This window comes from Lithobates pipiens, unplaced genomic scaffold (genome assembly GCF_037356315.1).
Source record: "Lithobates pipiens isolate NorthernLeopardFrog02 unplaced genomic scaffold, aLitPip1_a1.2 Scaffold_8, whole genome shotgun sequence".
In the NCBI taxonomy this organism is placed as follows: domain Eukaryota; kingdom Metazoa; phylum Chordata; class Amphibia; order Anura; family Ranidae; genus Lithobates; species Lithobates pipiens.
Window position 1 is genome coordinate 360,716,015 of NW_027507903.1, and position 13,204 is coordinate 360,729,218.

Here is a 13,204-nt window from a genome sequence, read left to right on the forward strand (position 1 = left end):
TTTAGGAAGCAAACATAAACAATACATCAATTTAAAGACTTTGAATGAATAATTTGTTTTATCCAGATCTGTACATCAGAGGGGCAATTATGGTAAATAAGAAGACTGCTCTTGTAAATAGGAAACAGTTGGGAGCAATCTGGCTAGGACAATGTACAATGTACAGTTGCCCCCTTTTTTTTTTGCATATTTGTCACACTTTAATGACTCGGATCATGAAACAAATTGTATTATTACACAAAGATAATCTGAGTAAATACAAAATGCAGTTTGTAAATAATGGTTTCATTTATTAATGAAAAAAAGCTGTCCAAACCTGCCTGGCTTTATGTGAAAAAGTAATCGCCTCCTAAACCTAATAACTGGTTGTGCCACCCTTAGCGGCAACAGCTGCAATCAAGCTTTTGCAAAACCTGGCAATGAGTCTTTCACATTGCTGTGGAACAATTCTGGCCCACTCTTCTTTTCAGAATTGTTTTAATTCAGCCACATTGGAGGGTTTTCCATCATGAACGGCCTGTGTAAGGTCATGATACAGCATCTCAATTGGATTTAAGTCCGGGCTTTGACTAGGCCACTCCAAAATTAAAATTTTGCTTTACTTGAACCATTTTGAGGTGGACTTGCTGCTGTGTTTCGGATCATTGTCCTGCTGCATAAAACAAGTGCACTTGAGCTTGAGGTCCCAAACTGATGGCCAGACATTCTCCTTTAGGATTTTTTGGTAGAGATCAAAATTCATGGTTCCATCAATTATAGTAAGTCGCCTAGGTCCTGAATCTACAAAGCAGCCCCAGACCATCATGCTACCACCACCATGTCTGACTGTTGGTATGATGTTCTTGTTATGAAATGCTGGATAAGTTTTATGCCAGATGTAACGGGACACACACCTTCCAAAAAGTGAATTTTTTGTCTCATCAATCCACAGAATATTTGTGTAAAAGTCTTGGGGATAATCAAGATTTTTTTGGGTGAATATGAGATGAGCTTTTGTGTTCTTTTTGGTCAGCAGTGGCTTTGGCCTTGGAACTCTCCCATGTAGGCCATTTCTGACCAGTCTCTATCTTATTGTTGAATAATGAACACTGAACTTGCCTGCAGTTCTTTAGATGTTGTTCTGGGTTCTTTTATGACCTCCTGGATGAGTCACCGTTATGCTCTTGGAGTAATTTTTGTAGGTAGGCCACTCTAGGGAAGGTTCACCGCTGTTCCAAGTTATCTCCATTTGTGGATAATGGCTCTTCCCATGGTTCACTGGAGTTCCAAAGCCTTAGAATAATGGCATGATGTGTGGCTTTTTGTAATCTGTTAGACAGCTTCTATTTATGTGATTTATTGAGTCAACAGGTCTGGCAGTAATCAGGCCTCGGTGGGGCAAGTGAAATTTAACTCAGCTTTCCAAAAAATTGGGGTTAATCACAGTTCATTCACGATTCAACATGGGAGGGGCAATTATTTTTACGCATAGGGCCAGGTTTTTAATAATTGAAAAACTGCATCTTGGATTTACTCAGCGTCAGGGCTGGGCCCAGCCCTACCTTCCTCTGAGCTGGCTGCTTAGCTGTTGGCTAATTGCCAGCACCTATCTCTCCACAGTCACTCACCTGTTGATGATATCCTGCTCATCAGTCCTGCCTACTAAATCCGTCCAGCCCAGATGATCTCTGCCTTCACCTTGGTCAACATCACAGAGACTATCTCCTGCGTTCCTGTTAAAGACTTGCTTCGCTGACATTCCTTCTGGCTCCAGATCCTGCTTGCTGTTCCACTACATTGATCTCTGCCTTCCTGACTTTCTGGCTTGTCTGACTATCCATTCCAGTTTCCAAACTTTGACTATGTTTTGACTGCATTTGTTCTATTTACTTTTATTATTAAATAAGTGTGATTTAACTGTACGTCTGTATTGGTCTGATTCACAGTTTCTGACACTCAAGTTATCTTTGTGTAATATTAAAATGTGTTTGACGATTTAAGTGTGAGAGATATGCAAGAAAATAAAAAATCAGAAAGGCGACAAATATGTTCTCACAGCACTGTATTCTGACATTGGGACCCTGGTGCTCACAAAATACTCCGATCAGCAGCTTCAGAAGCTGATTGACAAAAGTTTCCCAGCTTATCCATATGAAAGAAGTCAATCTAATGATAGACTACTGCTGAGTGGAGGCAGCCACACATGAATCAACCTTTGTCTGATTTGTGCAAATGGTTGAATTGCACTCCATTAGTCCATCCTTAAAGCCCCTGTTATCTCTATTACATAGTTAGTAAGGTTGAATAAAGACACCAGTCCATCCAGTTCAACCTGAGTGTCTACAATTGTCCCTATCCCTGTACATTGCACACTCATGTCGGTCCCTACCCTCAAGGAGCCCAAAATCCAAGGTCCCCATTCATATACCAGGGCCAATTTTGGACAGAAGACAATTAACCTACCTGCATGTCTTTGGAGTGTGGGAGGAAACCAGAGTACCCAGGGGAAACCCACACAGGCACAGGGAGAACATGCAAACTCCAGGAAGGTAGTGTTGTGTTTGGGACTATTGTGGAAATGCTGCCTGCAGATCTTGTATGTGTGTGTTGCTGCAATAGACACATTTATAGTGTTTTTTAGATAGCATTAGCAAAGTTCAACAATGCTTAAAGCTTGCTAAATTCTGCTTAATTCTGCTAAATGTTTATGCAAAGCCAAAGCCAGTGCTCCCAATAAAAATGTTCCTGAAAATATGTAATTATGCTATCCTTTGAACACAGTAACTGTATTAAAGTGTAACACCCAACAGTGATAATAGGATAATAGTGAAGTATAAAAACTTGTGTTAGGTTTAATGTTGTTTGAGGCCTTCTTGTGGAAATTTTTCTCACTTGCTGTTTTAGCTACATCATCACCTGTACAGGAAGTTTAAATGTAAAGTACAGTGAGTGCTCAGAGATTAAAGTGGAGGGCCACCCTAAAAAAACAAAATTACATTAAAATGTTTCAACAAATATGAAAAAAAAAGTGAAAAAAAAAATAACTTACCAGAAATGCCTGCTTCTAGGCAGATCATCCTAATCTGCCTCTTCCTACTCCGTGATGATCTTTGGTCTTCTCTCCTCACATTGTTTTCTGAGGAATGGGGCACAGTGTGTTCTGGGAACTGTGTATGTCCCAGAACACAGTGCGCCCCATTCACAAAGCGCTGCATGACTCTTCCATGTGCAGTAGGAAACGGGCAGTGAAGCTGCAAGGCTCCACTGCCTGTTTCCCTTAGATAGAATGGCACCCGAGAGCCATGGGATGGGTTGGCCTCGGGCGGCCGACATTGCGGGCACCCTGGACAAGTAAGTGCGCTTATTAAAAGTCAGCAGCTACAGGCAGCTACAGTGTTTGTAGCTGCTGACTTTTAAAGAATTTTTTTTTCAGCTGGCCCTCCCCTTTAAAGTGACCAACCTAACACTCAAATACATTTTTAAAAAAATGCAGCACTTGAACATAAAGTGCATAAAAATTCATACAATTATTCATACAAAGTCCATTAAAAAATTAATACAATCAAAAGTAAATATATATATATATATATATTGCATGGATTTGTCATAACAAATGAAAGGACCTTATAAACGTGGTACTGGGGGGGCCACAAGGTGGTAGTGCTAGTAAATATACAAGGAGTCCAATGAAAGTCCCAGAAATCAAATGGCTACCACTGAGAAACATTCATTAATTGTGATTCCCAGTGCAACAAAGTATGCATTATGAATCCAGTGTATGAAGATCACTATGCACTCACGGAAAGCTAATAGACATTAGCAGATCATATTAACCTCATAAAAGCCTCCACATCTTGATCCTCCATCCAGACCATGTACATCTAAAATGGTGTCCAGCAGCTCGTGCAGTAAAGAGTGCACCGGCCGTGAACCCCTGCACAGCAATCCATGAGAAGTTTGGTAAATCTCCAACAGAGGGGCACAGCCAGTGATGTGAAATCTACAAAAAAAGTACTTTTGTTGCATTCTGCATCCCTGTTGGAGGTTTTCTACCCTTCTATGTGTTAGAGGCAGTAAGAGAGTGCAATCATCACCAGATGACAAGCCAATTGAGGGGCATGGGCTTGGTGCAGCACAACAATGTCTGAATGAAAAAAACAAAATAACTCCACAAGTTGTAATACAGCTGTAGAATTTTTCACTTTTTACTACAGCATATCTTGAATATCTGTAAGGCAATATAGCTCAAGTTAATGCTAAAGAGCTCAATTTTGGTCTTATCTGAACATAGCGCTTTCTCTCAATCTCTGAATCATTTACATGTTAATTGGCATGACTGTAAATGAGCCTACTTGAGAAGGGGGACTTGCCAAGTTTGAAGGAAGAAAAATGCTGACTACGACCCTAAGAACACTATCCCTATAGTCAAACACAGAGGTGGAAACATTATGCTTTGGGGTTGTTTCTCTGCTAAAGGTACAGACCGACTTTGCCACATTGAGGAGCCAATTGATGGGGCCATGTATTGTAAAATCATGGATGAGAACCTTCTTCCCTCAGCCAGAACACTGTAGATGGGTCATGGGTGGATCTTTCAGCATGGCAATGACTCAAAACATATTGCCAAGGTAACAAAGGAGTGGTTCAAGAAGAAGCACATTAAGGTCATGGAGTTTCCTAGCCAGTTTCCAGACCTTAATCTTATGGAAAATTTATGAATGCAGCTGAAACTTCGAGTTGCCATGCGACAGCCAGGAAACCTTTAGGATTTAGAGAAGATCTGTAAAAAACAATGGACCAAAATCCTTCCTGAGATGTGTGCAAATCTGGTCATTAACTACAAGAAATGTCTTACCTCTGTGCTTGCCAACAAGGGTTTCTCCACCAAGTACTATATCATGTTTTGCTTGTGGATCAAATACTTATTTTACTCACCAAATTGCAACTCAATTTATAACATTTGTATCATGTATTTTTTTCTGGATTTTTGGTTGATATTCTGTCTTTATCATTTAACCACTTTCAGACCGGACCATTTTGCTGGTAAATGACCAGAGGTCTTTTTACACTTTGGCACTGCGCTGCTTTAACTGGTAATTGCGCGGTCATGCAATGTTGTACCCAAACAAAATTTGCGTCCTTTTCTTCCCACAAATAGAGCTTTCTTTTGATGGTATTTGATTGCCTCTGCGATTTTTATTTTTTGCGATATAAACGTAAAAAGACCGCAAATTTTGAAAAAAAATGATATTTTCTACTTTTTGTTATTAGAAAAATCCAATAAACTCAATTTTAGTCATACATTTAGGCCAAAATGTATTCAGCCACATGTCTTTGGTAAAAAAAAAGTCAATAATTGTATATTTATTGGTTTGCGCAAAAGTTGTCACATCTACAAACTAAGGTACGTTTTCTGCAATTTACGCAGCTTTTAGTTTACGACTGCCTATCTCATTTCTTGAGGTGCTAAAATGGCAGGGCAGTACAAAACCCCCCCAAATGACCCCATTTTGGAAAGTAGACCCCCTAAGGAAATTGATAAGAGGCATGTTGAGCCCATTGAATATTTAATTTTTTTGCCTCAAGCGATTGAATAATGACAAAAAAAAAAATTTTTTTTTTTTTTACACAAAGTTGTCACTAAATGATATATTGCTCACACATGCTATGGGCGTATGTGAAATAACACCCCAAAATAAATTCTGCTGCTTCTCCTGAGTACGGGGATACCACATATGTGGGACTTTTTGGGAGCCTAGCCGCGTACGGGGCCCCGAAAACCAAGCACCGCCTTCAGGCTTTCTAAGGGCGTACATTTTTGAGTTCACTTCTCACTACCTATTACAGTTTTGAAGGCCATAAAATGCCAAGATGGCACAAAACCCCCACAAATGACCCCATTTTAGAAAGTAGACACCCCAAGCTATTTGCTGAGAGGCATGTTGAGTTCATGGAATATTTTATATTTTGCCACAAGTTGCGGGAAAATTACAAACTTTTTTTTTTTTTTTTTTTTTTTCACAAAGTTGTCACTAAATGATATATTGCTCACACATGCCATGGGCATATGTGAAATGACACCCCAAAATAAATTCTGCTGCTTCTCCTGAGTACGGGGATACCACATATGTGGGACTTTTTGGGAGCCTAGCCGCGTACGGGGCCCCGAAAACCAAGCACCGCCTTCAGGCTTTCTAAGGGCGTAAATTTTTGAGTTCACTTCTCACTACCTATTACAGTTTTGAAGGCCATAAAATGCCAAGATGGCACAAAACCCCCACAAATGACCCCATTTTAGAAAGTAGACACCCCAAGCTATTTGCTGAGAGGCATGTTGAGTCCATGGAATATTTTATATTTTGCCACAAGTTGCGGGAAAATTACAAACTTTTTTTTTTTTTTTTTTTTTTTCACAAAGTTGTCACTAAATGATATATTGCTCACGCATGCCATGGGCATATGTGAAATGACACCCCAAAATAAATTCTGCTGCTTCTCCTGAGTACGGGGATACCACATATGTGTGACTTTTTGGGAGCCTAGCCGCGTACGGGGCCCCGAAAACCAAGCACCGCCTTCAGGCTTTCTAAGGGCGTTACAGTTTTGAAGGCCATAAAATGCCAAGATGGCACAAACCCCCCCCAAATGACCCCATTTTGGAAAGTAGACACCCCTAAATTTAGGGGTACACTAGTGAGACTAGGTAATAAATGGCGGGTGCCCTGAAACTATAAAAAAATAACTAACCAACCAGCGTCACCTGTAACAGTTATATGGTGATCACTGGTGAAAGGGTTAACTAGGGGGCAATCAGGGGGCTTTATGCGGTAGTATATGGGGGTCCCTGGCGCTATAAAAAGCTGCGGCGAACCTAAATACCTACCTGCCTAACTAGCGTCACCTGTGACACTAATACAGCGATCAGAAAAACGATCGCTTATTAGGCTGGGTTCACACTGGAGCGATGCGGGAACGCCACGAATGCGCGGCGGGTTCCCGCATCGCATGCCTCCCGGCGGCAGTTCACACTGCCCTATGCGAACTGCTGGGAGTGTCAGTGAAATGTTAATGACACCCCCAGATCAGTTCGCATATCGCAGTGCGATCTGCAAACTCGGATCGCATGGTGTGAACACCCATGCGATCCGATTCTGCTGCGGGCCAAAAAAAGGGTCCCGTGCGAATTTGCGGCGGGTGCGGCGGGTGTGGCGGGTGCGGCGGGTGCGGCGAATGGCTGAACTCGAATCGCACAGAGATCGGATGTGATTTGCACTGCAGTGCGGTGCGAATCACATCCGTTCTCATAAACCGCTGCAATGTGAACCCAGCCTTAGTGACACTGGCGACGGGGGGTGATCACGGGGTTAAACCTTTATTGGGGGGGTTAGGGGGGTACCTTAGAACTAAAGGGGGCTAACCCTAACTGCCCTAACAGTTATTAGTCACAAATGACACCCGCCGGGTGATCAGGGGGTTAAACCTTTATTAGGTAATAAATGGCGGGTGCCCTGAAACTATAAAAAATAACTAACCAACCAGCGTCACCTGTAACAGTTATATGGTGATCACTGGTGAAAGGGTTAACTAGGGGGCAATCAGGGGGCTTTATGCGGTAGTATATGGGGGTCCCTGGCGCTATAAAAAGCTGCGGCGAACCTAAATACCTACCTGCCTAACTAGCGTCACCTGTGACACTAATACGGCGATCAGAAAAATGATCGCTTATTAGGCTGGGTTCACACTGGAGCGATGCGGAAACGCCGCAAATCCGCGGCGGGTTCCCGCATCGCATGCCTCCCGGCGGCAGTTCACACTGCCCTATGCGAACTGCTGGGAGTGTCAGTGAAATGTTACTGACACCCCCAGATCAGTTCGCATATCGCAGTGCGATCTGCAAACTCGGATCGCATGGTGTGAACACCCATGCGATCCGATTCTGCTGCGGGCCAAAAAAAGGGTCCCGTGCGAATTTGCGGTGGGTGCGGCGGGTGTGGCGGGTGCGGCGGGTGCGGCGAATGGCTGAACTCGAATCGCACAGAGATCGGATGTGATTTGCACTGCAGTGCGGTGCGAATCACATTCGTTCTCATAAACCGCTGCAATGTGAACCCAGCCTTAGTGACACTGGCGACGGGGGGTGATCACGGGGTTAAACCTTTATTGGGGGGGTTAGGGGGGTACATTAGAACTAAAGGGGGCTAACTCTAACTGCCCTAACAGTTATTACAGTCACAAATGACACCAATGCAAAAAAAAAAAAAAAAAAAAAAAAAAATGACATTGGTGTCACTGTGACTGGGGGGCAGGGGTAATTGGGGGGGTGATCGGGGGGTAAAGGGGGGGTGTGAGTGTGCCTGGCATGTTCTACTGTGTGTGGGATGTGTTGGTGCAACTCACTGATCCGCTCTCCTCCGTGTCGGAACGAAAAATACCGACACGGAGGAGAGAATACATCACTTCCTCTCCTGTGTTTACATTACAGGAGAGGAAGTGATGTCACGGGGGATTCCTATTCGTCGGGAGCGATCGCGAGGGGGTGGCCATGAACGAATGGCCGTCCCCTCGTCCGGGATCGCTCCCGCACGAATACCGACCGCCGCAGGCACCGGGCGGGGGCCCGATCGGGCCCCCGACCCGCGGGAGGCAAGGGACGTACATGTACGCCAATATGCCTGCCCGTGCCATGCTATCGACGTACATCGTCGTGCGGCGGTCGGCAACTGGTTAAAATACACCTATGATAAAAATTATAAGTGGGCAAACTTACAAAATGTGCAGGGGATCAAATTTTCCCCATTGTGTATATATAAGAAGGCCAGCATGGTCGTCTGAATTTATGGGAGGAGTCCGGGGGTCTATATAAGCAGACCACTCGCTTGGTGCTTGTCAATTCCAGTCCGTGGTATTACATCACCAGGCTGACTCTGCCATATCACTTCATGTTCGTGAGTCTGTGTATTCTAATTCAAGTGTTTTGAGGTTTCTCATTTGTGATTTTCGTCAATCAATTCTTGCTCACTGACGCAGGTAGGCTTTACAAACCTTTCTTGTGTCAAGCATTGTTGTTTTGATTCGTCATGTTCACCATTCATAATTACCATCACCGTAGGTTCACAGGTTCCCTATGCCTTGTTGTTTTCCCACCCGCATTTAGACTTACGAATCGTTGTATGTTTCTGAGCTCAGTCTTTTACTCAATCATCGTACCACTCATTTGTATACCCCACAGCCCAATTTGAGTCTAGTCGCATCGGCAGCACAACAATTTAAATCAGGTCCATTTGTATGCACTACAGGCTTATTTAAATCTAGTAGCGTTGGTGGCATACAATTTTCATCAGCTACATTCATACTCTCTACAGCCCAATTCAAGTCTAGTCGTGTCAGCAGCACAACTTGAGTCCTCGGCACAACACAACACAATTCCATTTGTCACACAGCTCCCGGCAGCCTGGTGTCATGTACCTTACAGCGGAGTCAGACTGCTGAGGGTGGCCTCTCGCACGGTTCCGGTCACCACGCCCCTGAAGATGGGAACAGGGAGCGTGAGGACACGAAAGGGTGCAGGTGCCTGCAGATGGAAGTAGAAGGCCTTGGAGATGCTGGGTCCTCACGGTAGAAGAGGTGTAGACTGGTTACGTAGGTAGGCACCGGAAGGTCAGCAGGTGTGCAGGAAGCACTACGTGTCTGGAACAGGCAGGATCGGCAACTGGCAGGCAATGCGGTACAATAACAAGAGACAGGTGCGTAATCAGGAACAAGCAAGGGGTCTGGTAACGTGCAAGCAAACGAGGTACAGAATCAGGAGACAAGCCAAAGTCGAAAGTTCAAGCCGGGGTCAGAGGTAGTCCAGGAGATAGCAACACGGGGAATCCAAGAGTGGGTATCAGGAACGGGTCACAGGAACAAGGATCACAGGAGCAAGATCACAGGAGCAAGATCACAGGAGCAAGGTCACAGGAGCAAGGTCTCAGGAGCAAGGTCACAGGAGCAACGATCAGGTCTTGCAGGAACAGCTGAAGACGATCCAGCACTGGTGTCAGCCCAGGACCCTGTTTATATAGAGGGAAGTGAGCCAGGATTGGTGGAAGTGGCCGTCCGTGCGTGAAGACGTACATCCGTTCAGTTTGCGCGGGTGTTTTCGCGTGTTCGGATTGGCGTACATCCACGTGTTCGGTTTAGCATACGTCCGTTCGTCCTGGAATTCGTACGCCTCTGACGGAGACACCGCGCATGGCGCCTGGAACGAACGGGAACTGCTGCTATACGGGGACGGGCATACGTACGGTGAGTTCCCTGACACTGGTCTCCACCGTAAGGCACTTACCATTAGCTGCTACTTAATCCAGCCACTCAGCATCTCCAGTGGCACACAATCCGGCCACTCATCGTCTCGAGTGGCATATCGGCCACTCGCCGTTTCTGTCTGTTGTTTCTCCTTTAGGTCAAGTTCAGGTTTTTCCATCCTGCACCAGGTTGGATGTTATTTTCCTCAGGTAAAAAACAAAATAAAAAACCCCCACACAAACATATATAGGGCTTACATCTTCACCAGGGGGCCAATCACATGTCAAGGGGTGGGTCAGGTTGTTATTGGGTTAAAACTGGACTTGGGACTTTTGCTACAGATTCTCGGTTGACTGAGTTCTCAACCTCAACCAGGACTTCACAACTAGGGTGTTAAGTCAGGTGTGTAGTACACAGGTTCCACCCTTACACCACACTGCAGCACCCGTTCACTATGTTCACTCCACATACACAATCTGGGCAGCTCATCGGGTGCTAGTTACTGTCATACATTTCTTTGCATTACACTCTGTTTTCGAAGGGTGGCCCTTTCACCTATGCTGACAAGGTCACTAAACGTTGAGCTTGCTGGCAGTGCAAGCGTTGGCAGGCCGAGAACAAGTCACAAACTACAGAATGCAACATTCCTACTTAGGCCATACCAGACTTCAGTTTCTCGCCCCAGTATTACCTGGGGCTCTGGTTCACAGGTTTGTGTTCAGCACAGACAGGAACCTAAGCTATTGGTTATCTGGCCAGTCACCTCCTGGCTCACCTCGATTGCCACACATTCTTTTGAGTTTACTAAATTCCCACTCAACAGCATTCAACACTTCAGAACACAAACCAGCTTCTTCACTGTAACTGTTATTCCTTTTGCTATCCTTCTCATTCTTGTCTGTTTTCTGTATGCTACTCCTCTGTCCTTTCCTACATTTACGACTCTTCCTAATACATGCATTCCCCCTCTCTTTGTCTTATAGCCTCTGCCCCTTTGTCACCCTCCATGGGTTCAGAGTCTGGTAGCGTTCAGTCCCTCAGGGGATGAACCATCCCCAAACTCACAGCAGATCTGCAGCATAGGGGGAATTCCCTACCACGCCACAGTCAGAAAAGACAAGCTCTTCAAGCTGCTTTTCCCACCTCCAGTGGCAGCTCAGCCCGGCACTCAGCAGGCATCCCTGCAGTTAATCTCCTTGGTTATCACTCAGCTCCACTCCATGGTGTCCACATTGTCCACAGCAGTCTCTGACATCCAGGCTAGAGTGGGAGTCCTGGAAGTGCACCCAGCTGTGGCCCTTCCGGGCTCAATCAATGTTTCTGTCCTGACACCTCCACCTGCGGGTATGCCAGAGATCAGTACTATCATCTTCCCTGCACACCCCATCCCAGCCAGCATCAGGAAGGACATCTTGGATGGAAAGGACGTTAATCTGGTTTCCCTCCTCATATCAGTCCATGACATGGCCGAGAATAAATCATATGCCTAGGGGGACTTTTCAGTGGTCCTTAAATCTAAAGACCCCAGGCTCAACCGCAAGCAATCTGTCATGGAGTTTGTGCTGGCTTTTGAGATGTTTTGCAATGTCCTTTGCTCGACTAATCCCAGCAGGAGGGAAGAGCTGGTCTTGTAACTCCATGCAGTAGTGGACCTAGTATTGGGGGTTTTCTTTTTAGGACTGTCACCTGTCATTTTTTGCTAAAGCTGCAGCCAGGCTTATGCAATTCCAGGCCAGGAATTGACACAATTGACACAATACTATTCTGCCGACACTTTACGGGTCTACGTTTCCCACTCTGTGCCATTTGCCAGTCCTCCACCCATACTACAAACTGGTGCTCTAATACAGGTGCTAGACATCCCCTCAACTTCCCCTCCACCTCTGATAATGGTCAGGGCCTACCGACCCCTGCACAGCCACCCCATGTGGACAAGTTGGGACAGCCTATCTGGTCAGTGGGGGGCGCATCAATCTGCAACAACTTTAATTATGGTACTTGCAACTTTAACCAATACTGGCTGCTCTACATTTGCGTCACATGCCACAGAGAGCACCCAAAAACCATGTGCAATCTCAAGCAGCACAACACATCATGACTAGGCCAAGTGGATGAAAATTATACATGGCCTCGCAATAGGAAGTATATAAGCATACAATATTACATACTGCACCATCATCCCAAATTAATATGAAGTACATTTTTTGGAAAATCTGGTCCCCAACCAGAAATATCAACAAAGAGAGAAAGCCAAGGGACTATTACGGTGCACATATACAGATAATAAAGACATTGAGAAAACAGTTCTATAAAAATAATAAGTCAATTTATTTGAACATAAAATCATTACAAATAATCAGGGGCTGGTATAGAAGGTGAAGTATTTCGACTAGTTTAGCTTTTTCAGCTTTCTCAGGAAATACCAACATCTAAAATACATGTATAGATAAAAATCACAATTAAATATACGACAACATAGTAAGGTACAATCGAAAAAGAGGGGGGACATTTGTTTGAAATTATATTCAAGGTCTTACCATCGCGCCCAAGTCCCCAAGATAGTTGAGGTGACCGAGGGAAGTCTCCCCCGGCGGCTGGGGGAGGTATTAATCCCAGTAATAGCCGAAATCTGTGTAGAGATATTTCTGTTGGTACTTATTGGTTTGTAATCTGGCCTCAAAACATTTAGGGGTGACAATTAGTGTAGAAATCATCTCAACCATCAAAGATAAACCAATGTGGTTGGGAGGAAGTGGATGTGCTCATGAAATAGAAAACGAGTGGTTATGGCTATTTAAGGGTACAGATTAGTGTGCACAATGGGTCAAACCACATTAGTGAGGCTACCCAAGAGTGAAAAGTGATATAACAGTGGAGTGTGCGTGAACACGTACCAAAAGAAAAAGAAACGACCCCATAATGATCAGTGTATAAGTGA